General features: G+C 38.2%; 1 protein-coding gene and 1 long non-coding RNA gene across 10 annotated transcripts in view; both read right to left on the bottom strand.

Moving 5' to 3' along the window:
- LOC129243566 (myocyte-specific enhancer factor 2) overlaps positions 1-11,471 on the bottom strand; it is a 119,048-nt gene extending 107,577 nt beyond the window's left edge. For all 9 annotated transcript variants that reach the window (XM_054880669.1, XM_054880673.1, XM_054880674.1 and 6 more), the window contains exon 1: positions 11,217-11,471. The gene's annotated coding sequence lies outside the window, so the exon portion shown is untranslated. The remainder of the gene's footprint in view (positions 1-11,216) is intronic.
- LOC129243567 (uncharacterized) overlaps positions 11,472-25,183 on the bottom strand; it is a 107,171-nt gene continuing 93,459 nt past the window's right edge. The window contains exon 3 of the long non-coding RNA XR_008582326.1: positions 11,472-11,552. This is a non-coding gene — a long non-coding RNA (uncharacterized LOC129243567). The remainder of the gene's footprint in view (positions 11,553-25,183) is intronic.

The following is a 25,183-nucleotide window of genomic DNA, read 5'->3' as shown; positions in this document are numbered from 1 at the left end:
TTTTGTGGATGTTGTTATTTCGTTCGTTAGTTATGCCGTTGATGCTGTCCACGCTTGATGCCTCCTGAAGCAGCTGTCATTAGTACAAGTCGCCTGGCTGGCTGACGCACACACCGACTGTTGCGCCAATCGAATGGCGAATCGGCGCGCCAGTGTGTACTGTTTAAAATTTTAAGATTCAAAAAAATTTGTTTGGCTTCTTGCCAAAAGCGCAAAGAACGTCCCGCCGTCTAAAGTGGCATTTCATTTCATTTCTCATTTCATTCTTTGTTATGTCGATGTGTTTATTATTGTTATTTTGTAATGTTGCGTTGTTGTTTATTTGAATTTTGTGGCGACATCATCCGCCGCTAAGGGTGAAGCGAAAAACAATTAAGCGTGTAAAAGTCACATCCTCGTTTTGTGGCGGAAAAGTGGTGAAAATTCTAGTTTGTCACTGTGTATGTATATGGGCGTGATCAATATTACTGCATACCTTCTTAAATATATATAATCTTGATTAGCAGTAGAAAACTTTTATTATTCAAGTAGCAGCAGAAGTATTTTTTGTTCAGAGACGACAGGGGAAACATTACCAAAAACCTCTACTTTCTTCATACAAGCCTCAATGTTCACGAATTAAAAGATGTAGGCCTACTTATCTCACCATGGCTTGGGCGGCCAGCTCTAAAAAAGGGAACAGGAAACACAATAAAGCACCAAGGATACTTAAGTATCCTTCATACTTTGGTATCCTTCAGTGAAGAGATCTTTTTTTCGATAGACAACGATTTCACAAAACGATTGTACGACCTGTCATCGGTCCAAAAAGGTAGCTGTACAATGTAAAATCCATCTCTTTCTTAAAGCAAAGATGTATTGGTCAGGTAATAGTGCCGATCTAAAGCCCATTGAGATTCTCTGACACACCATGAGCACCCATTAATGCAGCAGAGCCACGAGACTCTGGCTTAGACAAATCAGATCTAACAACACCAAAAACTGTATGGTATACTGGTAAATTAGTCGATATAAAGTGATTTAAATTAAATTACCAATATGAGCACCACACACCAAATCATAGAAGAAGTTTTTCCTAATAGCGGTCGCTCGCTATGGCAAACCCAGAAGAATTTGGAGTATACTGATATCAGCTGAGAAAAGACAGGTTGTTTCCCAGACAGTAGCCCCCCAAAACATGCAACAAATTCGATGAATTTTTAAACCACTTGATTGTGAGAACCGACCATCCTTCCATGACTATCCATGGCTATTTTATATTTGAAAAAAATTGTCGATGCTAACAATGAGTGGCTTTTCTTTCCGTCACTCTAAATCGAAGATGATTTTTCCGCTCGTTTAGCGTACACAGCCCTGATTTTGAGAATAAATTTTAGTTAATTAGTATTCCATGGATAAATGTTAAGACTAAACAAGTTTTTTGCCAAATTTGTCAGCTGGTACTTTACCCGATGGCCGCTTTACACTGTCAAAGTTCAAACGCACCTATTACCGCTACACCGTAACAGAGCACTGCCGTTCTTCGTTCCATCTATATTCCCCTTCGCTGCAAAAATGGTTACACTCTCGCCCAATTCATTTCTGTAACTGTTCAACTCATTCAACTGTCAACTGTCAACGAAAACGCAGAACACGTCATGTTTTATTGCGACCGCTTTAGAGAGGAACGAGCTATACTGGAGCAAGCCCTGGGTCATCAACCGTCCTCCAACACCCTCATACGAGATATGTGCGCTTCCAGCGGTAAGTGGGAGGCAACGCAAACGTTTGCAGGTAAGATTATGACGCGACTTCGCCATATTGATTGGGAACGCAAAGCGTTTCAGCAACAGAGAAGGCGGACAGTCTTGGACGAACCGACAACAAGCGCAGACGTTTGAGTGAAACACTCAATACAGTATCATACAGAAGACAAGACGGTAGTGAATTAAGAGCTGCAGGCTTTCCGATGCCTCCTTTACTTTGGACCATAGTGGGAGTAATTGAGACTATCGGCGGTGTATAGCCTTCATACGCCTACAGGAGGGGAACCTGGACGCGGGTACCTGTTGTGTCTTCGGACATAAACGCGGCTCTACCCAGAAGTTATACTTTTGTGGTCCCAGGGTAGAACCAGCCGAGGTGGAGGATTGTTATAGTATTAGTGGGAGCGTGCCCCACATACCATTGGTGTGACGGCACCTTTGAGATGTTTCTGACATTTTGATTTCAACCTGTGAGTAAATAGAAGCAAAGTTCTGCGGACCTTCTTTATTTTTTCTTCAAAGAATAAATCACTGCATATTAGATTCTCACTAGTGAACGGGTGCTAAGTTAAACACAAGTGTAAAGCTTAAATTGTTAACCTATTAAATATAAAGCATTTATTATCAAATGTGTAATAAATTTACAGATTTAGGTGAATTTCTTACAACACACTTAAAGTGCGTTTTTTTATTTCGTACCCGACGTCGCACCTATGTAATAATATTTATACAAACTAGGGCAACGATCGATTAATAATAAATTTAAATTCGTTGTAGAGCGATCTTTGCAAAGACTCTCTCAATGCCCTAAAATTCATTTTCATCACTAGAATTATCTCTCCAGTGTTACCTCTAATTTGCGTTACTAATTTACTTGTTATTGTTGTTATGGCTTTAGTCTTTCCTCATTCAAATTCTAATTAAATTTGCATTTTAGTAATTGCAACCATCTCTAGAAGCTTTTTAAAGAACCTATCGGCTTGCCAACCTTACCATTTGTCTAATTATTCACCTCAATTGAAATACTCCACCTTCATTACCCTCTACTGCTTACGTCATTGCGCGCCTTGGTCACTCATTGATTTCGCATACCTTTTTCGGTTAATTTTGTAATTTAATATTTTTGAAAAATTAGATACAAAGTATTAAAGACTGTGCGGGTGTGCGTACAGCTCTGAAATACCTTGAATTCCACTCGTACGCTTTCTTGATATGAGCAGCATTGCGTAGCTATCCAGATGTGTATACATTTCGTTGCTGCGATGCTTGGGTGCCGTCATTACTTATTTACGAGTACGTCTACATTTCGGTTGAATGCTGCACCATTTGGAAAAACATCTAACATTTTTCCATCAGCGAGGTGCGGAATTCAATGGCATTTTTGGCGTTGATGTTTTTACTTCTTTTGAGCGCCCATTTTGTGGACAGGCATTATGCTCCCTAAATATTTCATGGGCCATGCGAGGATCTATTGTATTATTTTAAATTATAAGCTCTTAAATATTTTAGTTTTTATTTTTAACATTTTTATTAATTAAAACAAACAGTTAATTCTTTTTGATTAACAAAGCACAGGGTATTATTGGGTATAGGAATAAGTTTCCGTCCTTTCTTAGCAAAAGCTACGAATTATTTAAACAATTAAATAATACAAGAAGTGAAGTATGTGCCATTGGAAGCTACAAATTTGTTCCATCTTTCAGGCAGTATACGGATTCCTCTGACGAAAAATTCGAGTTCTTTTGACTTGATCCTTTCATTGAGTCAGTTTGCGATGCTCTCGTAAGAATTGAACCGCTCTCCAATAAGGGCTAACTGCATGGATCGGAACAGATGGTAATCCGAAGGTGGAGGAAGAATGCCGTCTAAATATTTCTGGACTGACTTAGCAACATGTGACCTGGCGTTGTCATGCAGCAAAATGAGTTTGTCATATCTCCCGTCACATTCTGGCCGTTTATCTTTGAGAGCTCGATTCAGCGCATTAGCTGCAGTCGGTAACGATCGCGAGTGTTGGTTACAGATGGTTTAAGGAGTTCATAATAGATGACATCTTTCTGATCCCATCAGATGCAAAACATAACCTTTGAAGCATGAATATTTTTTCGCTGTCGATGGACCGGGCTCACCTAGCAGACTCCAATATTTTCGACGCTTAGGGTTATCATAATACATCCATTTTTCATCGCCATTGACGATGCGATGCAGAAAACCTTTTCTTTTCTGCCGGTCAAGAAGCATCTCACACGTCACCAAACGTCTCTCGATATCGCTCTCCTTCAATTGAGGTGGCACCCAGTTACCTGCTTTCTGGACCATTCCCATTGCGTGCAAACGTTTACCGACGGTTGATCTGTCAAAATCCAACTCTTTGGACATGTCATTAAGGGTTCGACATGCGTCTTCATCCAATAATTGTTGTAGTTGAGTATCTTCGAATTTTTTCGGCCCCCTTTGCGGAAGCGTCGAAATCACTCTTTACAAGTTGTATTTGATGGAGCGTGATCACCGTTGATCAAACGAATATCAACTACTGCGAACGAGACCTCACATATACACCTTCAAATCACCAATATATTACTAGAGCGAACGCAAAAATGGAATCAGCAGCGACACCTCTTTTACAAGGGGGAAACTTATTCCCATACCCAATATGTTTTGGATATTTATGATGGCATCTGCCGCACTCGTGTAGATTTATGCATGACCAACATTCAGGGAACGGAATCAGGACCGAACCGGAGTCAAAAAATCCATTTTGGGCATGAAACACCAAATTATTGAAACTTTTTTTTCTGAAGGCGGTCGCCCCTCCGAGTGCGATTCGAAGTCGGTGCAAAATTGTAGGTAGATTATATACATATATATTTGGCACGTACACCCTTTCTGGGTGTTTGGCCGAGCTCCTCCTCCTATTTCTGGCGTCGCCTTGATGTCTTGTTCCACAAATGGAGGGACCTACAGTTTTAAGCCGACTCCGAACGGCAGATATTTTTATGAGGAGTCTTTTCATGGCAGAAATACACTCGGAGATTTGCCATTGCCTGCCGAAGGGCGACCGCTATTAGAAAAATGTTTTTCTTAATTTTGGTGTTTCACCGAGATTCGTACCTACGTGCTCTCTGTGAATTCCGAATGGTAGTCACGCACCAACCCATTTGGCTACGGCGGCCGCCAAAGGAAAAGGAGATTAGCCATCTAAAAGACGGTGTGTGCGCCAATTATGGTATATCTATATGTAAAGTACAAGACAACTACTCAATAAGGAGTTCTACACTCTTAGGAAAGACTGTAGGGAAACCTGTGGTTCTAGTCACATCTCGATTTTTTCGGCGAAACTCAAGCTTTCGGCGCATTATGTAGACTGGAGTACATATCTTTTTCAAATCCAACAAAACATGAGCAACCTGATATGAAAATAAGAACCCAAATCGCACTTCCGTACAGATTTTAAGGAATTTCGTCGCTTAAAGGGTTTTTTTTTTGTGCTTTTTGGATATAACCTCGCATTAGATTAACATAAAGTCAAAAAACTTGTCCCAAATAAATGGATTTGAAATAATTTGAACCTAGAGTCACTATATAAATTAGGCGTCAGTGGTCTTACATAATGAATTATGCGTTTTTTTAATTTTTTTTACATGCAATAATCTTCTTTTTCCCCCTTACTACCTATACCGTTTTTGTGCAGATGGCGCTCCCAGCCCTTCCCCCACTATGCGTGCCACGCCACTAACGATTTCTCAGACTTTGATGCATCCAACTTCGAAATGCCTTTGTTGCTTTAATGATTTCTCATTTTTGATCAAATGCAAATGCGTGCAAAGTAAGAAGAAATAAATGAAAATAAAAAAAGGCAAAGTAAAGTAAAAGAAAAAAAGAAAAATAATGCACTAAGAAAGGAATCACGCGCAAGTGTGTTGACGATAGCAGGCCACATGCATCTGCCACAAACACGAATACACCGTCATGTCTGCGCCGCTTTCGTGGGTTTTTTCAGCGGAACTCAACGCGTTGCATTTACGAATGCAACCGAGTGCAACAACAACGACGGCGGCAAAATGACATATGTAAGTTGTTCGTAAGTGTGTTGTTGTTGCTGTAAATGATGCTTAATGTGGCTGTGCTATAATGTGAATTTGTGTGTAGTTGTTATTGCCGCGTCCACTGTTGATTTAACGCAGTTTGGCAGCACCTGTCACCCGAGTGTCGCCGATTTCGGTATTTATGCTTAATTGCGACGAGCGAACGAGTGCAGCAGTCAGTAGTCAACAGCCAGCACCCAGCAAACAGCAGCCAAGAGGATATACGCAGCCTATTGTGATCGCTCCGCAGGCAGAGCTTGGTGGCAGATAGGTTGTGTGTTGGTTTGTTGTTTAGTAGCTCAACATCACTTGGATTCCAATGCAAGGCGTTGCTGCTACTTGAGTTCAATTGCATGCAAATCATGACAGGGGAAGACGCACACACACACACACACACACATTTTATACCGTACATACACTCATGCATATTCATATACGTTAAGAAGTCTCTTAAATATCGTGCGTGGCGGGTTGAGGCAGTTGCCAGTTGGCAACGCTGCAATTGCACATTCTTCACATCGAACGCACTCGTCGTCGTTGTCGTCAATGGATTGTTGAAAAGCGAGCGTGTGCCGCAAGAGCGGCTGCCAATCGAGGTTACCGAAAATACACCGTGGGTTAAGAAGAATTTAATGAAAAGAAAATTTATATTAAAAAGTACAAAAGCCCATCATGACAATGCTTGCAATCTCTCCTAAGCAGGAGTCAAATTTTAGTGGGTAGGTGAAATGGTTGAAGTACCAGACTGGCACTCCCCAAGTAACACTGAAGCGCCGTTTTGATACTCTTATGATACCTCCAACGAGTAGATCAAATTTTAGTACTCACAAGGCCTTTTATGCTTGTAATTTGTTAAGAATCAAAAAACATGATTCTATTCTATTTGAGCAAAACCCACCTTTAACTCCTTCTACCGCGTTTAAGATTCTTTTGGAAGTAACCACATGTGGTGTCTATGATTTATAATTTAGAAATGCAAAAATTCAAATCTAAACAGTTTTACTGGTAGCGCCTTTGCAGGCCACCAGCGAAGATTCAGACAGAAGCAATTTTATATCTCCCTTAACGTGATGTGCAGATAGACGAACTGTAGAAAAATAGGAACAATAAAATTCGGATTTACCTGCACAAGTAGTTTCTGTTACGACCGTTTCGAAATATCTGAGATATTCAGATCTGCACTCGTATGCCTCGAATCAGAACAGCCGTGGAAATTCCCCAGAAACTTGTCCGGTGAAATCACTCACTTGCCCACTGTACATAAATCAAGCCAACTAAAACTGTTGCACGTTTATATACTGGCAACTGCAAAGATCACGCAGAGCCATTGCGCCCCAACAAGTTGAATTTTCAACCAACCACAAACAACTAACCAAGCAGAGGACAGGAAATGGGCAGGCGTTAGACGTTAATTAAACAACATAAAGATTTGTATAATCGAATTGAATATTGTACGAGTAAATGTACATTAGAACGGGAACTTTATTAAATGATTAACTACTAAAGATTCCAAGAAAACCAATGCCTTAATGCAAATTAAATTTTACTAAGTGTGGAAATATAGGCATACACACATACATACACGTGTGCGTATAACTGTTCTTCCAATATCATAAGAAAATTGGCATAGGTAAGGCAAGATGTGTATTTATACAGAATAAGTATGTATGTGTTCGTGTATATAAATGTGTTTTTCAATAGGGAGAAACTGTACCAGGACCACGACCACTTCATTACGCAGATATTTTAAATAAGATTTTTTATTGTTTTTCATTAAAAATTCGATGATAATTGGGGATGATATAATTTATAATACAGTAGCAAATATTCGTTCAAGTTAATATATTTTGAAACCTTGGCATACAATTCAAATAAAAAAATATTTACAATTCATGCAGTTTTTAAAGATTAGCTCACTTCTGGCACCCCCTTACAAAAGCGAAATACCCTTGTTCTTGGTTGTATATTATTTTCGCATAAACATATATGTACACAAAGTAACTTGGTCCTCGCCCGATCATGTTACCGAAAATCAGATTGACTATTTTGCAATTAGTCGCACTTGGAAAGGTTTCCTTCTAGACGCACGAAACAGAAGGCAGCTCACACTTCGCCTGAAGTAGAAACAGGTTGACCTAAAATGCCAATAAAAACTGAAAGCGGCGATTTGTTGTCCATTAATAGTACATTAAAAAACCGCTTGAATTAAAATCCTAGCTGATCCTTTTTTCGAGATAAGTGGTTTTTAGCATTTTCGAAAATTTTTTCATAATTAAGCGATATCTTTCCTCACCATCTAACGAGATAATATCCTGGCGCGTTTTTTTTTGATGTGGTATCCCCTGTAGGGCTAATCCACTTCAAAATTACTAACTTCTCACTATAAAATTAATGTAGGAATGAAATTAATAATAACTTGGGCATGTTTCTATAAATGCTGTGCAGAAAAAGTAACAACCGCTTTTTTTAAACGGCTGGAATATGAAGAATCATTTATTAAATTTATTTTCAATCTTTCCCAAAATTTTAAAAATTCTCTGTGAACAGGTTCCCCAGCCTGTTCTGACCACAAACCCAGACCATCGTTGTTTAATAATGGCATGCCCTCTTTCAAGTGATCAAGAATAATATGCAGTTTTAGAGTCTGGATGTTCCTGTACTTTCTAGATCTTTGCGAAGTTGTTTTAAGTTCTCATCTAAATCGGTAATATTTGCACGTTGCGTGGAGAAACAGTCATGTACAATTTTATTCATTGTCCTAAAAGCAGCGACGTATGGCTGTAATTTCAAAGGACCAACATGCTCGCAAATTTCAGGATCAAGTAATTTATCCGATTCTTGCAGAAGTTTTCGGCAGGCATTACCCTCGAAAATTTCACCCCGATAATTTTTTGCTACTAACTTCAATTTTGATGGCCAAAGCAGAGGCTTTTCACGCCCTACAGCAGGGACTATGCCGTTCCAGAATAGGTGGTTTGTAAATCCTTGTAAAAGATGAAGTTCAGGCAAACACATTTCTGAAGAAAGTACATATTGATGTCATCTTCTTCTTCATCAATAAGGACATCTTCATTCTCCGATTCTTTTTCATAAAAAAAGAGAGGCATATTTATTGTACTGTGGCACTCCTTAGCATACTTTTTATCTTTGCCAAAAACATTTAAATTTATGTAATCATCATTTAAATTTTTGAATGTTTTCAAAATTTTATTATCTAAGTCAAATTCCATCAATTCTTCTTTATCGGCACCACCACGCAATTTTCCAAAACTTTGCAGTTCACTCAAAGTGATGAAACAGTAAGGGCAAGGATACGTTGCTGTTGCAGTTTGCTGTCCATTCATAATTAGTATAAGTTTTAAGTCAGAGCTGAGTTTAAAGGGTATCTCGTTGACTTTTGTCAATTCAAATAAGGTCTTAACATTTTCGTAAGTTTCCTTAATTTAAGGAACAATTGATAATATAATTAATCTGTAAACGCTATTTAAATTCTGTTTCTTGGACATACTCCCACCAGTGGAGTATCGAGATCTTTTACTTTCATTGAAATTCGAATCACATTCTTCTCCTTCTGTTAAAACTGTTATACATAATTTAAAAAAGCCTTGACCCCTATCTGCCAACTATTTTATTTTAGCGTTTTGGATTTCTTTAATATCCCGATGGTCAAAGATTGCGTTAATAAGATTTGATGCATTAGCATATACAACAGGTCTATTAACCATACCTTCTTTGGATCCAAAGTGCAAATAACTTCTTTATAAATATCTTCCAATAAATTCGATTTTTCACGCTTATGTTGTTTATAGTTTTTTGGAATAGATTTTCTTCCAGCAAAACTTCTGATGAAATTGGTCATTTTATTCATTTGATTTTGAGATGCTCCAGTAGTCAATTGCAATGTGTCTAACCCTTCAGTATTAAAAACAAATTCGTTTTCAATTTTTTTATTCAAAGTTACCCTCATTTTAGACCCTGTTGTATTTAATAAAATATCACCATCGTTCGTACTTGCTTCGGACCTTTTTCGTAAAATCGATGTTACTACTTGGTTTTGTTGCTTTTCTGGTAGTTTTTCTACTAAACTCAAGGCGTTTTCACGAGCACGAGATGAAGCAGGACCTGCGCCACAAGAATGACGCACACCTTTGCCAATTTTTTGAAAACATTTACTGCAAATGTTCATGGACGTTCTCTTTTCAGCAGTACTATGTCCACTTGTAGAGGGAAGTTGAGCATTTGAAGCAGCTCCATAAAGACCACAACTTTCATCTATTATAGTATGAAAAGTGCGTACATGACCATTGCCCTTAACTATTTTAGAGTGACCTTTGTATCGTGCCGTTAGACATATAAAACAATTACAATCATAAGTTGTTCTGGTTTCTTTTGCTAACTTCATGTCCTCGTAGTTAGGCATTGTTGGATGTGGTCTCTTTGCATTACCCTTCTCTCGTTCCATTATAGTTTTTCGACAAGTACTACAAATGCTAATGGGAAATTTAGAATTGGACTCGTCAAAATTATCGTTGACATGCTTTTTAATTAAACCAGCAAGATTTTCAGCAATTAAAAATTCTGATCTTTGACGGTTGCCAAAAACGATTTTTTTACCACATGTTGCACATAATTTCAACCTATTTTCTTCGTGATCGCATTTATGATCTAAGTGAGTTGAAAGAATATTTTTTTCCATGATCTTGCAGACCATAAATAACGAAATTTCTGAAGAGATTACTTGTTACTGATGAACAAGGTACAAATGCAAATGAGCGGCTATGAAAAGAATAGGCTTCTATTTTCTGTTGCCGGAGTGCCCGGTATACAATGCGCTACATAGCCGTGATTTTTTAAACTAATTTTATTTGATTAATCGAAATAGCGAGTTTCGTGCTTTATCACGTATGTATATGGACACACACACAAACACATACACTTGCACGCTTAAATAATAGCACCGCCAAGATACATTATCGCTTAATTATGAAAAAAATTTCGAAAATGCTAAAAACCACTTATCTCGAAAAAAGGATCAGCTAGGATTTTAATTCAAGCGGATTTTTAATGTACTATTAATGGACAACAAATCGCCGCTTTCAGTTTTTATTGGCATTTTAGGTCAACCTGTTTCTACTTCAGGCGAAGTGTGAGCTGATTGTGCCAGCGACCATCATCTGGCAATGGGCGCAATTCGACAACTCCAGCCTCAGAGAAAATTCTACATTCGCAAGCTTCAAAGCCTTCCAACGCACCAAATGCACTTTGTTGGTCTCGTTATAATCAATATGGTTTTCTTAAAAAAAACTTGATTGATTCTGTTCGACATGGACTCCACCAACTATTTCAATGTGGGATGGCTAATTGAATGTCTTTCTTTTCCACTTACCTTCCTTCCTCGGCTAAAATGTTGTACGTAGAGTATTTCTAAAAATTAATTGCATCCAACAAAAACTGGGAACAGCCGCTGCCGCTATGTGGTTATCGGGTATTGCGGTTTATTTTCAATGCATCCACTTTTCTCAGGACAAGAATTAGCTTAGCGCGCCACGATCACAATTTTAATTTATGGCAACAATTTATTTATCTTTTTCGAAGCGTTCGCTCAGAGAGCGATGAACTAGTGAATGACTAAAACGTTGATAAAAACTCTGTATATGGCAATCAATGGACCCGACGCCGACGACGCGCCTTCCACATGAGGTTCCTGTGTTGCAAGAAACAACTGCAAGTATAAAAACAGACAAAATAATTTGAAGGACAATGAAATATAAGAAAACTGAATTTAAGTTACTTATATCCGAATGTCTGCTTAAAAAATACAAAGCAAAGTTTACTAAGGTTTTACGAGAATCAATTTAAAAATAATTCTAATAATACGTGAACTACCATTTCTAGAAATGCAAGAAAGCGAGTTAAAAAATAGTAATTAAATGCTAAGGAAAAGTAGAGGCGGCGCCAACGAGTCTTTGGAATACTGCTGGAGCTACCTAGCACACACCACATGGCATGGCATCATGGCATAAACATCTCGAGCTCCAACTCAGGGTTGCATTTTTTATGTGTATTTAATAAAAATCGAATTTTCGAATCGTAATTTGTAAAGATATTTTTTTATACTGTGAGCAAAAAGTAAGGTGAATTTATTTGTCAAACTTCGCGGGATTAAAATTTCGCTCTAGTTATTTTTTTCATGAGTTGGCAGCACTGTTAATAACATCTGGGCCAACTTTCATGTGAATGTCATTATCAGTAATATATTTACGCTTGTGTTTACCAAACGACCAAGAGCGCATTTTTCGATTTTTACAATGTCTGATTTGATTGAGCAGAGAAGTGCCATCAAATTTTGTTTGCGGAATGAAATTTCGGCTTCGGAAACGTTTAGCATGTTGCACAAGGCATTTGGTGATTCGACCATGTCGCAGAAAAATGTTTATAAGTGGTACAAAGATTTCAAAGAGGGTCGAGAACGTGTTGATGACTTGGAGCGCTCCGGACGACCATCGACGTCAACAGATGATCAACACGTTAATAAAGTACAGGAGTTAGTGCTCAAAAATCGTCGGTTGACTGTTAACACGTTCCCTGTCCCAATACAAAAATGCAAAATTGACTGACAAGTCCAACAGGGTTTTTTGAATAATTTGTTTTTTTGTAGTCGAGTATCCTATAGCTTTAGTAATAATAATAATTAAAAAAAACGGATGTAGGGTATTTCTACCTGAAACACATATGGTCCATGAGCGTAGAGGGACATTTTTGCTTCTGCACGTTCATGAAACACATGTGGTTCATATACCCCCTGACGCACATATGGCTCAGGAACGTATCAGTGCTTATCAGGCGCACGTTTACTGAACCATATGTGGCTCAGCGGACAGGGAACGTGTTAAAAACTTTACTGAAAACCATTTTGAAAGACCATTTGGGCCTAGGAAAAGTCAAATCTCGTTTGGTACCGAAAACTCTCAATTTCTTGGAAAAAAGTCGTCGTGTTGATGTGTATGAAACAATGCTTTCAGACTATCAGGACAAGCTCAAATGCATCATTACGGGAGATGAGACTTGGATTTATGCTTACGACCCTGAAACAACCGACCAATCAAGCGAATACCGTGCTAAAGGCGAGGCCAGACCGTCAAAGTCGTTCAAAAATAAAGGTCATGGTGTCAGTTTTTTTCGATTTTCGTGGTGTGGTGCCCTATGAATTCCTTCCACCTGGCCAAACTGTTAATAAGGAATATTATTTGAGCGTTATGCCTCGTTTACGTGAAGCAATTCGTCTAAAAAGACCAGAATCATGGGCCAACAACTCTTGGTTTTTGCATCACGATAATGCACCGTCTCACACTGCACTCGTTCTTCGTGACCATTTCGCCAAAAATTCCACGCATATCGTTCCGCAACCACCGTATTCGCGTGATTTGGCTCCGTGTGATTTCTGGCTATTCCCAAAACTCAAGAGACCACTCCGGGGAACGCGTTTCGAGTCGATTGAGGAGATAAAAGCTGAATCGAAGAAGGTGCTGATGGCTATACCGGAATCGGACTATTTGGCATGTTTCGGGGATTGGAAAAATCGTTGGCATAAGTGTATTTCATCGAGAGGGGATTATTTTGAAGGGGATGAAATTGATTTACAAGAATAAATAAAGATTTTTCATTTTACAACCAAATTCACCTTACTTTTTGCCCACAAGTGTCGAAGTTTACGGAATCATGTGTCTATGTCTATGAGTCCAGAACCAAACCACAATGAATATTCGTAAACACCCCTATCACCGATTCGGATTGATTGATCTTCTGTTGCACAACTTGCTTTCCCGGCATACCAGCCGTATGAAGCGGGAACTCACACATAGACAGGGCTACAACGTCCTCCCACTTGATACAAATACAGGTAACCCTCCTATAACGCGGTACTTCTATAGCGCGATTTCGCTACAACGCGGTTTGCGAATTGCGGAATGTTTCTTATAACGCGACTCCTACAACGCGATTTTTAAGCATTTTTTAAATACATATTCTATAAACTGTATTCTATAAACACACAATTATCAAAAATTACTTGTGTATATGTATATATCTATTATTCGTAGTCTCATAAAGAAATAATAATATGTTTGTATTATACATATGTACATACTAAAAGTGTTTGAATGTTTGTATGCACTATGGAATTTTGCAAACCGCAATTTTTTCAAACATTTACACACACGTTTTTAGATAAAACAAGGGGTTTCCCCGAAAATTAACTCTTGAGCACTGTTGCCAACTCCCTCTGAGTAACGAGAGCTAAAACACCTCAAAAAAAGATCTAGATCTAGCTCTGAAAGAGCTAAATTGGCAACAGTGCTCTTGAGAATGTTTTTGGAAATTTGATTTGGTTTAGTCATTCACAGTAAGTCGTGAAGAGGAGTTGAAACAAATTTTAAAACGTTTGTGAAACCATTTTTCGTATAATAATAATTTTGTAAAAATCAAGATAAATAGATTTTATAATCGGTGAGTTTCTGTTAAACTTTTTTTATAACTTAAATTAATTAATTTGTAATTTAGGCCATAAAAATGCCAAAAGCAAAGGAAAGCGCATCATTAAAACGAAAGTTTATCACGATTGAAACCAAAATTCAAATTTTGAATCGGATTCAAAATCAAGAGAGAATAGCTGATGTTGCTAGACATTTTAAATTAAACGAGTCCACGATAAGAACCATAAAAAAAAAACGAAGATAAAATTAGAAATTCGGTATCATCCGGATCATCGGTCCTCGCAAAAATCACTTCTCGGCCAAGGACGAAGATAATAGAAAAAATGGAACAATCGCTAACGGTATGGATAGAAGGTATGACGCAAAGGCGGTTGCCTTTGGATGGGAATATAATTAAACAGAAAGCATTAAAAATATTCAATTATTTAAAGGAAACAGGACAATCAACAACCGACGAAGATAACCACCAATTCGTGGCTAGCAAAGGTTGGTTTGAAAAGTTCAAAAAACGGCATGCTCTACACAGTTTGAAAATTCAGGGTGAAACAGCATCCGCAGATGCTGATGCGGCGAATAAATATCCTGAACAGTTCATAAAAATTATTGAAGAACATGGTTATTTGCCAGATCAAATATTTAACGCTGATGAGACAGGTTTGTGGTGGAAAAAATGCCATCAAGAACTTTTATTTCGAGGAACGAAAGAGGAGCTCCTGGCTTTAAGGTGTCTAAGGACCGAATAACATTGTTACTTTGCAGTAATGCATCTGGTGATTTTATAACAAAACCAATGTTTATTAACAAGTCATTAAATCCACGTTGCATGAAAGGAAACAATAAAAACAATCTTCCAGTGTATTGGAGAGCGAACAAAAAAGCATGGATGACTGCCAAACTATTTAATGATTGGTTCTACCATTGCTTTGTTCCCGACGTAGAAAACTATCTAAAAAAAAAGAACTTGGCATTCAAAGTTTTGCTACTTTTAGATAATGCACCAGCTCATGCAACTGATTTAAGTCATCCAAATATTCAAGTTGAGTTTTTACCGCCCAATACTACATCAATATTACAACCTTTAGATCAAGGAATAATATCAACCTTTAAAGCATACTACATACGCAAATCATTTGAATTAATATTAGAGAAGATAGCATCATTGAATATAACGGTCAAAGAAGTCTGGAAACAGTTCTCAATTTTAGATTGCTGTGAAATCGTCGGCAAATCACTCAAAGACATTCGTCATCAAGGTTGTAGTACAGGAAACTGTTGTTAATCTCGTTGAGGATGAATATGAAAACGTAGTGAGGCTGGCAAACGTAATAAAAGGCGATGGATTTTACGAAATAAATGTGGCTGATATTCGAGAATTAGTTGTGGACGACGAATTAAATGAAGTAGATTTAGCAGCAATGACAAGTGAAGCATTATCGATTGAAGAAAGCTCTGACGACCTCTCTGACACCGAAATCAAAAACTTTTCGCTAAAAAGTGTGGAGAAACTTTTAAATCTGGCGAAGGAGTTGGAAGAGTATGTTTTGGAAAACGATCCTCTAAATAGTAGAGCAGAAATGTTCAAAAGAAATCTTGAACATGATTTATCTGCCTACCAGGAAATCTATAAAGATTTACGAAGTAGGACAAAGCAGACATCAATAAAAGATTTTTTAAAACCAGCAATAATAGCTGAACCGGATCAATGTGATAGTGGGTCAAGCTCGGATTTTAAAATAGGACGACCAAGAGCAAAACGTTTGAAGCAAATTATAATAAGCGAGGATTTGAAAATCCGTGTCTATTTTTCCCAGATTTTATTTTCCTTGGTTTTATGTTATTTAAATAAATGAATTGCTTTCTGCTGGTTAATTAAATGAATTAATTTATGTTATTATATTGAAATAGACAAATAGAAAAATATCTTTGAAAAAATAAATTTTTTTTATTCGATGAAAGGTCTAATATAATTAATTCGGCTGAGAAAACTTTAAAATGTTACTTGCGTGATATTGTTTAAGAAAAGGAAAAAAGGAGGAAAAAAAGTTTCCTACAACGCGATTTTCCTACAACGCGGAGTTTTTCAGGAACCAATTAATCGCGTTGTAGGAGGGTTACCTGTAGATGAAATTTCAAACTGCTTTGATAGCGTGAATTCATAATTTAAACTTTTGCTAACAACATCCACTGTTCACAACATCCGAAACTTATGAAACTAGCTAATTTTTCCCTCGTAATTTCTGTCGAATTTTGGTCCCTCGAACTCACTATCTTGTGGAAGCTTACAGCGAGAATGCTCGATAGGTAAATCATGCTTTTAGGAGTGGTTCAATAAATTACAAAATATTGTTTTGTTTTTTAATTCTAATAAAAAACATGAAATTTGTGTGAAATTTTGTGAAATTATAATATAAAAAATACAAAGTTTTAAAATCATATTCATATGATATTTGTTGTCGAAGCAACTCGATTCGAAACACCACTTTGATTCACGGAATATATGCAGAAAGTTCAGAATACCAGTTTATTCCTCAAAAGCGACATTATCGCCTTCAAGATACTCCCCTTCAACTGCAACTCACTTATGCCAGCGTTCGATCCAGCTCTCGAAACATTTCTGGAACTTTAGAGACATCTTTCATTTTTCCATTACTTCCTTTCGGCTGTTAATACACATTTGCCGTAGTGGTTTGTTGACTCGGGCCGTATCAGGTGAATTCGATGGCTGCTGGATGGTATTCGATAGCACTGTGTGACGCTAAGTTATCATGGTGCAAAATGCACGAGTTGTTTTTCCACAATTTTTTTCTTTTTTGGCGGATTGCTTCACGTGAACGATGAGCCGTCCCATAACGCCGTAGTAATAGTCCTTAATAACTTGCTGATCTTCTTGCAAAAATTCGTGGTGTTCAACACCGTTGTAATCCACAAAAACCGTGAGGATCACTTTCTTTGTTGACTGAAAACAACGTGGTTTTTTCTACCTTAGTTCATTCGGAGATCTTCACTCGCCTGATGTCTGGATTCCGTGTCGTACTCATAAACCCACGTCTCATATCCAGTAATGAGAAAGACGTTTGTCTTTGAAAATCTTTGCTGGTATCAACGCGGTCCCGTTTTGCATGATATTCAGCTCCTTCGGCACCAACTCTGTAGCAACACGGCGCAAACACAAATCATTAACTATTATGCAGTGGCCTGAATGGATTCATAATCCAGCTCTGCCAGCTCTCTGATGATTACTTTGCGGTTATTGATTAACTTTTCTTTCACTTTATTGATATTCATCCTCGATGGACTCACGGTCTCTTCTGTAGCGTTCATGCCACTCGCAAGCGGCTGATTTCGTTACAGTATCATTACCGAAACAGCTTCCCAATATTTCTAAGGTTTTCGCACCTTTGAATCCATTTTTGATGCAAAAAATAATACAAACTCGTTTTGCAAATGCAAATCTATTTATAAAGCCGTAAAAAATTAAAAAAACGTGCAGAGATAGATTTACTCAGGACAGCGTATCTTTTACAAAAAATCTAGGAATGGCGATCAAATTTTGGTAGGGATGTTAATCACAGATGTGGCAAACTAACAAACAAAAAAAAACAGAACTCAAATCAGTCGACTTAGATCGTCACCTGGCGCTTGTTCCGGGAACTTTTTGATCGAGGTGGTACATCAAATCCACAGAGGTTTCTACTCGGAACGATAAGTTGTAACTTCTCAGACAAAGAAGGGTAGTAACTTTTGCAGTATTCAAGTCAGATATAAAAGATATGGCCGGGAGAGTCCTCCAATTTTTTTAGATTATGTGCATAAAGTTTACTCTCGCTTAACGAACATTTCCCACAATGAACAAAATTAAAATAAAAAAATAAATGTTTCGCTTAATAAACGAAGTTTCGTATAACGACCAACGAAAAAACAAAGTTCCAAAGGAGTTAGAGGCGGATAACAATGATATGGATGAGCTTGCGGCAGAGCACAGTGAGGAGTTTAACACCGAAGAGCTTATGGAAGCATACGAAGAGCAAAAAGGCATGTTAGTAATATAAAACTTTTTTTTATTTCTTTCATTGCAGATTCTCTCATTCCCTCCTACATTCATTGTTACATAACTTTCAACAACATTCATTTGAAATAACATCAATTGAAATGTTTTAATGTGTACTTTTTTCGACCTGAAACGCATGATTTTATTTTATACCTCTTTATAGGGGATTGATTGTTTCTCATAAAGAACAAGATTCTGGAACGATTTGTTTTTATTAACTGTTGGTTCACTGTATATATACATATATAAATATATAACAAAAATAACAAAACGTGAAGAATTCTTTGGACGTTCTCAGAAGAAAAAATTAGCTTTCGAGACCAGCGGCGAGAGGAGTATCTGTGTTACCAAAGGGACTAGCGGCATTTATGGCCGCTTCAGGGACGCTTTGACAACAAAACAACAAATGAATCAGCCACACTAGCCCACACACTCATATGTGGCACATTGAATACGGTACAGGCTACAGTAATGATATATGTACACATGTTATCTGTATTTGTGTATGTGTATAGGTATTCATATTTTTATATTTAAGTTTATACCTACCATACATACATACATAAGTATATATAACGGTATCAGAAAGAGCATTGCTAAACATAAATTTTGTACACCTACGAGGGTTGTCTTATATAATATTTTGCGCCTTTGCTACGTGTGATGAGCTGTAATTCGACTTTTTTATCGAAAAGTTTGGTATTTCTTAATAAATATTCCTATAACATTTTCACTTACGAACTTTATTTGCTCCTTTTTTAGTGAGTTGAAAAATTCATCTCGCTCAAATGATAGAATTTATGTTGAAAATTTACTTTCGATGATTTAATACGATTTTCGACTTGGATTATCGAGACAGAAGTGCATTGATCAAGTTACTTCGACTTTGGCTACACTGGAAAACTAAAAAAGGCTAGCACAACGAGCTCCAACATGGCCGTCAATCTTTGCAGAATGAATTTCGTGAAGTATGTTCAAAAACGTTATTGTGCCAGAACCAATCGATGCTGTGCGTCAGATCGTCATGTGGCAAATCGCGAGATAGGGACATTCTTGGGCATTAGTAAGACCAGCACGCAAGCAATATTGCGTGAATATTTGTTTGTCAAGAAGATTAGTTCTCTCTTGACAATTGCCCAAGAAAGGACTCTTGTCGATTGCTGTCAAGAAATGTTGAAGAAATTCTCCCGACATCGTAACAGGTGACGAGCTTAATCCAACAAAATTTGTTCGAAGAAGAAGCACTTCAAAGTAGTTGGTTGCTTAGTCATGGCGCAACTGGCCAAAAAGTCTATTCTGAGTGGTACACAACTATTTTTATCGGTCAGAGCTTTTGGAGAATTGACCAACCGCCGAAAAGGGCTCAAGCTCTCACGTATCGGCTCACACCAGAGAATTATTGAGCACTTAGAAGATCCGATTAATGGGTTTACCGCCCTAAAACTCTGATTTGGCAGCTGATGAATTTTTTTTCCCAAGCATCACAAATAAAATGCGCGGTCAATGTTTTTGAACGCCTAAGGAAGCTGTTAAAGCCTTCAAACAGCTCGTTTTGGAGGTATCCACTTTTGAGTGCAAACGTGCTTTGAAAATAGGTTCAAGCGAATACAGAATAGTATTGACTTCCAAGAAGAATATTTTGAAAAAAAAATAAAAGCATTTTCATTCATATTTCTCTGTGTTTTTATTATTGGACGCAGAATATAAAAGGCAACCCTCGTACAAATCAGTCTATGAGCAATCGGATGCTTTGGAATACAGAGATGCGCTGGCTTCACTGCATTATTGCTCCCGCATCAGTCTGCATGCAACAGTTCCCAAAGCGTACACGCACCCGCACCATCACCAACACAACACTGCAACAAGCAACAAAACACCTTCACCAGCTACCAACTACGTCGTATGCACCTCCGATTTTTCCTTCAGCTGCATTGTTGCCACATACTGACACTTGGGTGGGTGGCAAATTACATGCTTCACGCACACACTGGCAGAGTGACGGCACTCAGACAGCCACTGAGCTCCTAGTGGAAGAAGGTGAAGGGGGTGGGAGAAATAAGATGTAGACTTGCCAGGAGTTACCATGGTGTTAGAATCCAGTAGCAACCTCCCACACCGATCGGACGACAGTACAAACGTCTAGGTGCGTGCTGGTACATAATCATACATGTGAATGCATACATACATACATATACATAGATGGGTGTAGTTGCGTGCATACATGTATATGAATGTGTGAATGACACACACGAACAATTTGTTTTCCAGCTCAGAAGTGAAGGTGGCTGATGACAAGGAAACAGGCTAAATGCAACATTTTGTTGGTATTTGTTTTGAATTTCTCCGCTTTTTCTTTTGCTTTTTCAGCGCCAGCTCGGTTGTTGAGTTGTGTCTTTTCTAAAGCAACATCAACGAACGACGAAGTGGCAACAACAACGCCAATAACACAACTTAGATGATTATGGTCGACAGTTGTCGTCAATAAATTTCACTTAATTTCTTGTCATTTTCTATGGGTATTTGGCTAAGTTTGTTTTTGTTGTTATCTCTACCTCATTGCCTTGGTGCTTTGGTTGCTTTGCAACAAAGTTGGCTGTCTGTGGACGCCTACGCGAAGTCGGCCACTCAAAGGCAGCATCAATTCCCAAATATACACACTGACACACATTTAAATGTTCCCTGAAGGAAAAAAATTTAGTATCGAACCAGTGCGCCTCTAACTTATAATCAGAAATAATTGGAGTTCCATCTCAATTTTATATTGGGAGTCAGAGGGTCTCAATTGACCCTCACTAGAACCCTTACGAACATTCGAAATGCCTCCTTTTGTTGTCCTCGTTGCACTTATTTTCATAGTTCATTTACTTGAATCTCAGAAGGGATAGAACAAACAAATGACAAGGCAAGAGGGCCAGATAACATACCAGCCGGGGTATGGCATCAGCTTCTTAAAATCCTTGTTTGTACCTGAATACCGCGTCAAAACAATACAGGATATGTATGACAATATAACCACAAAAGAAATAGCTGGCGAAAGCGATTAGTTTGCCGTAAAAGGGGCGGTACACGAGGGTTCCGCATTGAGCCCTCTTTTATTCAACCATTGACTACATAACAGCCAGCTTTCAACGCGACGCTCCGTGGACCGTAAGAGCTTCGTAAAGCTCTTGCCAGAATAAAAAGTGAATGCGTTGCAGGAGAAACGCACGCACAATATCACCTTGAATTGAATTAAACTCAAAGCGATAGAATCGACCTTTGCTTTAAATAAATGAATTTCTCTGCCAAGTGTATTTCACTCCGGCACAGAACCACACCTATCACTCGATGTGCGATTATTTAGGTTTACTTTTCACCTTCGACACTATCGCAATCTAAAGTCATACCCGTCAGTCTTAAACCAGAAATTTGTTTCACTTATTCATATTTTCCCTACTGGGTTCCTACATCCATATTAATATGTATAATAGTGTGTGAGTAGTCACATTTGCGTGATATTATCGTAAAGTTTAAGAGCTTTACAGGGATGTTTTATTTTATTAGCAGCACAAATTCGCCGTAATGTTCGTGAGTTGTGATCGATCTCAGTGGAGACCTCACCTATGTATGTATGTATGCATATTTCGGAGCCCATCATTTTATTTCAAAGAAATAATATCAAAGAGTTTATCCGCAAGTGGAGAAAAGGCGGTAAAAGACAAGGGAAACTAATGGAAAAAATGCGATATAAAAGCATTAAATATTTAATATCCCCAGAGAGCATCTTAAAAATACTGCCTCGCACCTCGCTCATGGCAATCTATGCATTAGAAGAGTGCGCACGAAACTACATCTGAAGGGGCTTTCATATTCAGCACCCCAATCCATGTTCGATAATACTCGAGTGTGTATATCAACTGATTGCTAATTATTTTAGACTGAGGTCACCTGATGCCGCTATGTCTGAATTTGGTATCCCCGCAAAACTAATACGGCTATGTAAGATGACGTTGCTCAACACCAGCAGCGCCGTCAGAATTGGGAAGGACCTCTCCGAGCCGTTTGATACCAAGCGAGGTTTCAGACAGGGTGACTCGCTGTCGTGTGACTTCTTTAACCTGATGTTGGAGAGCATCGTACGAGCCGCAGAACTTAATCGCTCAGGCACAATTTTTTATAAGAGCGTACAATTGCTGGCGTATGCCGATGATATTGACATCATCGGCCTTAACAACCGCGCTGTTAGTTCTGCTTTCTCCAAACTGGATAAAGAGGCAAAGCGAATGGGTTTGGTGGTGAACGAGGACAAAACGAAGTACCTCCTGTCTTCAAACAAACAGTCGGCGCACTCGCGTATCGGCACCCACGTCACTGTTGACAGTTATAATTTTGAGGTTGTAAAAGACTTCGTTTATTTAGGAACCAGCATTAACACCGATAACAATGTCAGCCTTGAAATCCAACGTAGAATCTCTCTTGCCAACAAGTGCTACTTTGGACTAAGTAGGCAATTGAGCAGTAAAGTCCTCTCTCGACGAACAAAATTAACACTCTACAAGACTCTCATCATGCCCGTCCTAACGTATGGCGCAGAAGCTTGGACGATGACAACATCCGATGAAGCGACGCTTGGAGTGTTCGAGAGAAAGATTCTGCGTAAGATTTTTGGACCTTTGAACGTTGGCAACGGCGAATATCGCAGACGATGGAACGATGAGCTGTATGAGCTTTACGACGACATAGGCATAGCGCAGCGAATAAAGATCCAGCGGCTTCGTTGGCTGGGTCATGTCGTCCGAATGGATACAAACGCTCCGGCTTTGAAAGTATTCGATGCGGTACCAGCTGGTGGTAGCAGAGGAAGAGGAAGGCCTCCTCTGCGTTGGAAAGATCAGGTGGAGAAGGACTTGGCTTCACTTGGTGTGTCCAATTGGCGCCGGTTAGCACGACAAAGAAACGACTGGCGCGCTTTGTTAATCTCGGCCAAAATCGCGTAAGCGGTTATCGCGCCAATTAAGAAGAAGAAGAGGTCACCTGATTTAAGTCATAGAGTGGCTTATTGAATGAAATGAAATAAATGTCTGAGTCGCAATAAATAAATAAAAATATCAAAGGAAGATACGTATATATTTTGAAACTCAAAGGCATAACCATGAAAATACTTTAAAGCTAGTTCCACTTCTTCTTCTTGGACGTCATTGCGCCCATTTGACATAAACTGTAATTATGACTTTTTATTTTGAAGTTAAGTTACCACATTCTTTGGGAAAAGTAAAAAAATGATTTGTTATTTCAAACTCAATTATTTCAAAAAATGTTTAAAAAATATTTCAACATCTGCGAGCTAAACTTTATTCTAAAACGAAATATAACCGGAAGCTAATTCAAATATTGCATTGTTTAATGCACGTAAAGAATGTATTTACTTTTATGCTTATTAGTAAAGATGTGATTCATATTTATAGATTGCAAAAGTTCAAGAAGCAACTGCGAAATAACTGGCTTGATGGTCGCTTCGGATCGGCCGGATTTCCCCAGCAATAATTCTTTTGATTTCAAAGTGAAAATACCTTATTTCTTATCATGGTATCACTTTTGTAAAATTACTTTTGCGCGATTCATTTTCATGGAAATCTTAAATTTCATTCAATTCTGTCACACGGGAAGTACTACATATAAAGAGGTAGAGAGAGAAGATATCTTATATAGGTCGTAAAACACCATAACTCTCAGGATCAAAACGCTCTTAGTCAAAAGGTGCCTCATAGGGATCGTGTCTGAAAGCGGTGCATATATTTGAGCGTAGAAGGAGAGTGAAATTGAGCGTCGAAAGTTCATCAGTGGTTCGAAAACTAATAATTATCAAATGAAAAAAAGTAATAATTTCAAAATTTGTATATTTAAGTCAGGAAATGGTGTTTGAACAAAAAAACGAACGTCAGGTTGAGAGGCAGGTTTATGTGGGAACGCTGTCCTTAGTCAACTTTCACCTCGAAAAAGTTTATGCTGATCATCACACAAACGAGATGAAGATGATTTTCGTACTTTGCGGGAACTTTTGGAAAATTGTCGAAAATCAATGTGATTTTTGAGATACTCCGAACATGCACTTTGTTTTATCGAAATTCAATAGGCTTCGACTTCGACTACGGCACAGGGCTTGTACCTTTTTCGCACATTATTCTTAGAATATTACACCTTTTTCAGATAGCTAAAAAAACATTTGTGTAACTTGCAAAACTATTTACATACAAAATGTTTTTAATAATGTGAAGTGCGGAACAATTAGTGAAAATCGTGGTTCAAATTTTATTGATGAATTTTATTAATTGGCGGTATGTATGCCCGAAAAAAACTCGGGCTCTTGAGCTAACAAATAAAAAGAAGTCAGCGTACAAGGAAACAACAATTTTTGTTTTTCCATAATCTTTAAAAATCATCAAGTCATCTAACCAAAATATGTAATCAGAAATGGGTGTTTGGCCGAGCTCCTCCTCCTGAAGGAAGGCGACCGCTATTAGAAAAAATTGTCATCATTTGTTCTCTCCTGCCCGAGGTTCAAACCTGGACATTACCGAACGGTGGTCACGCACTAACCATTCGGCTGCGATGGCCGCCTAAATAGCCGTTGATAATACGACATCCCGTGCATTTATTGCGTCATCTGGTGTCCCACAGGGAAGTATTGTAGGACCCCTTCTCTTTATACTCTTTATTAACGATATAGGTTCTTGCTTTTCTTTTGCTGAACACTTGTTGTATGCTGATGATCTTAAAACATTTGCGGTGATTAACAGTGTTAGGGACTCTGAAAAGTTGCAAACCGACTTGCAC

The sequence above is a fragment of the Anastrepha obliqua genome, chromosome 4 (genome assembly GCF_027943255.1).
Source record: "Anastrepha obliqua isolate idAnaObli1 chromosome 4, idAnaObli1_1.0, whole genome shotgun sequence".
Classification (NCBI taxonomy): Eukaryota; Metazoa; Arthropoda; class Insecta; order Diptera; family Tephritidae; genus Anastrepha; species Anastrepha obliqua.
Note: the sequence above shows the minus strand (reverse complement) of the source record. Positions and strands in the feature narration are given on the sequence as shown.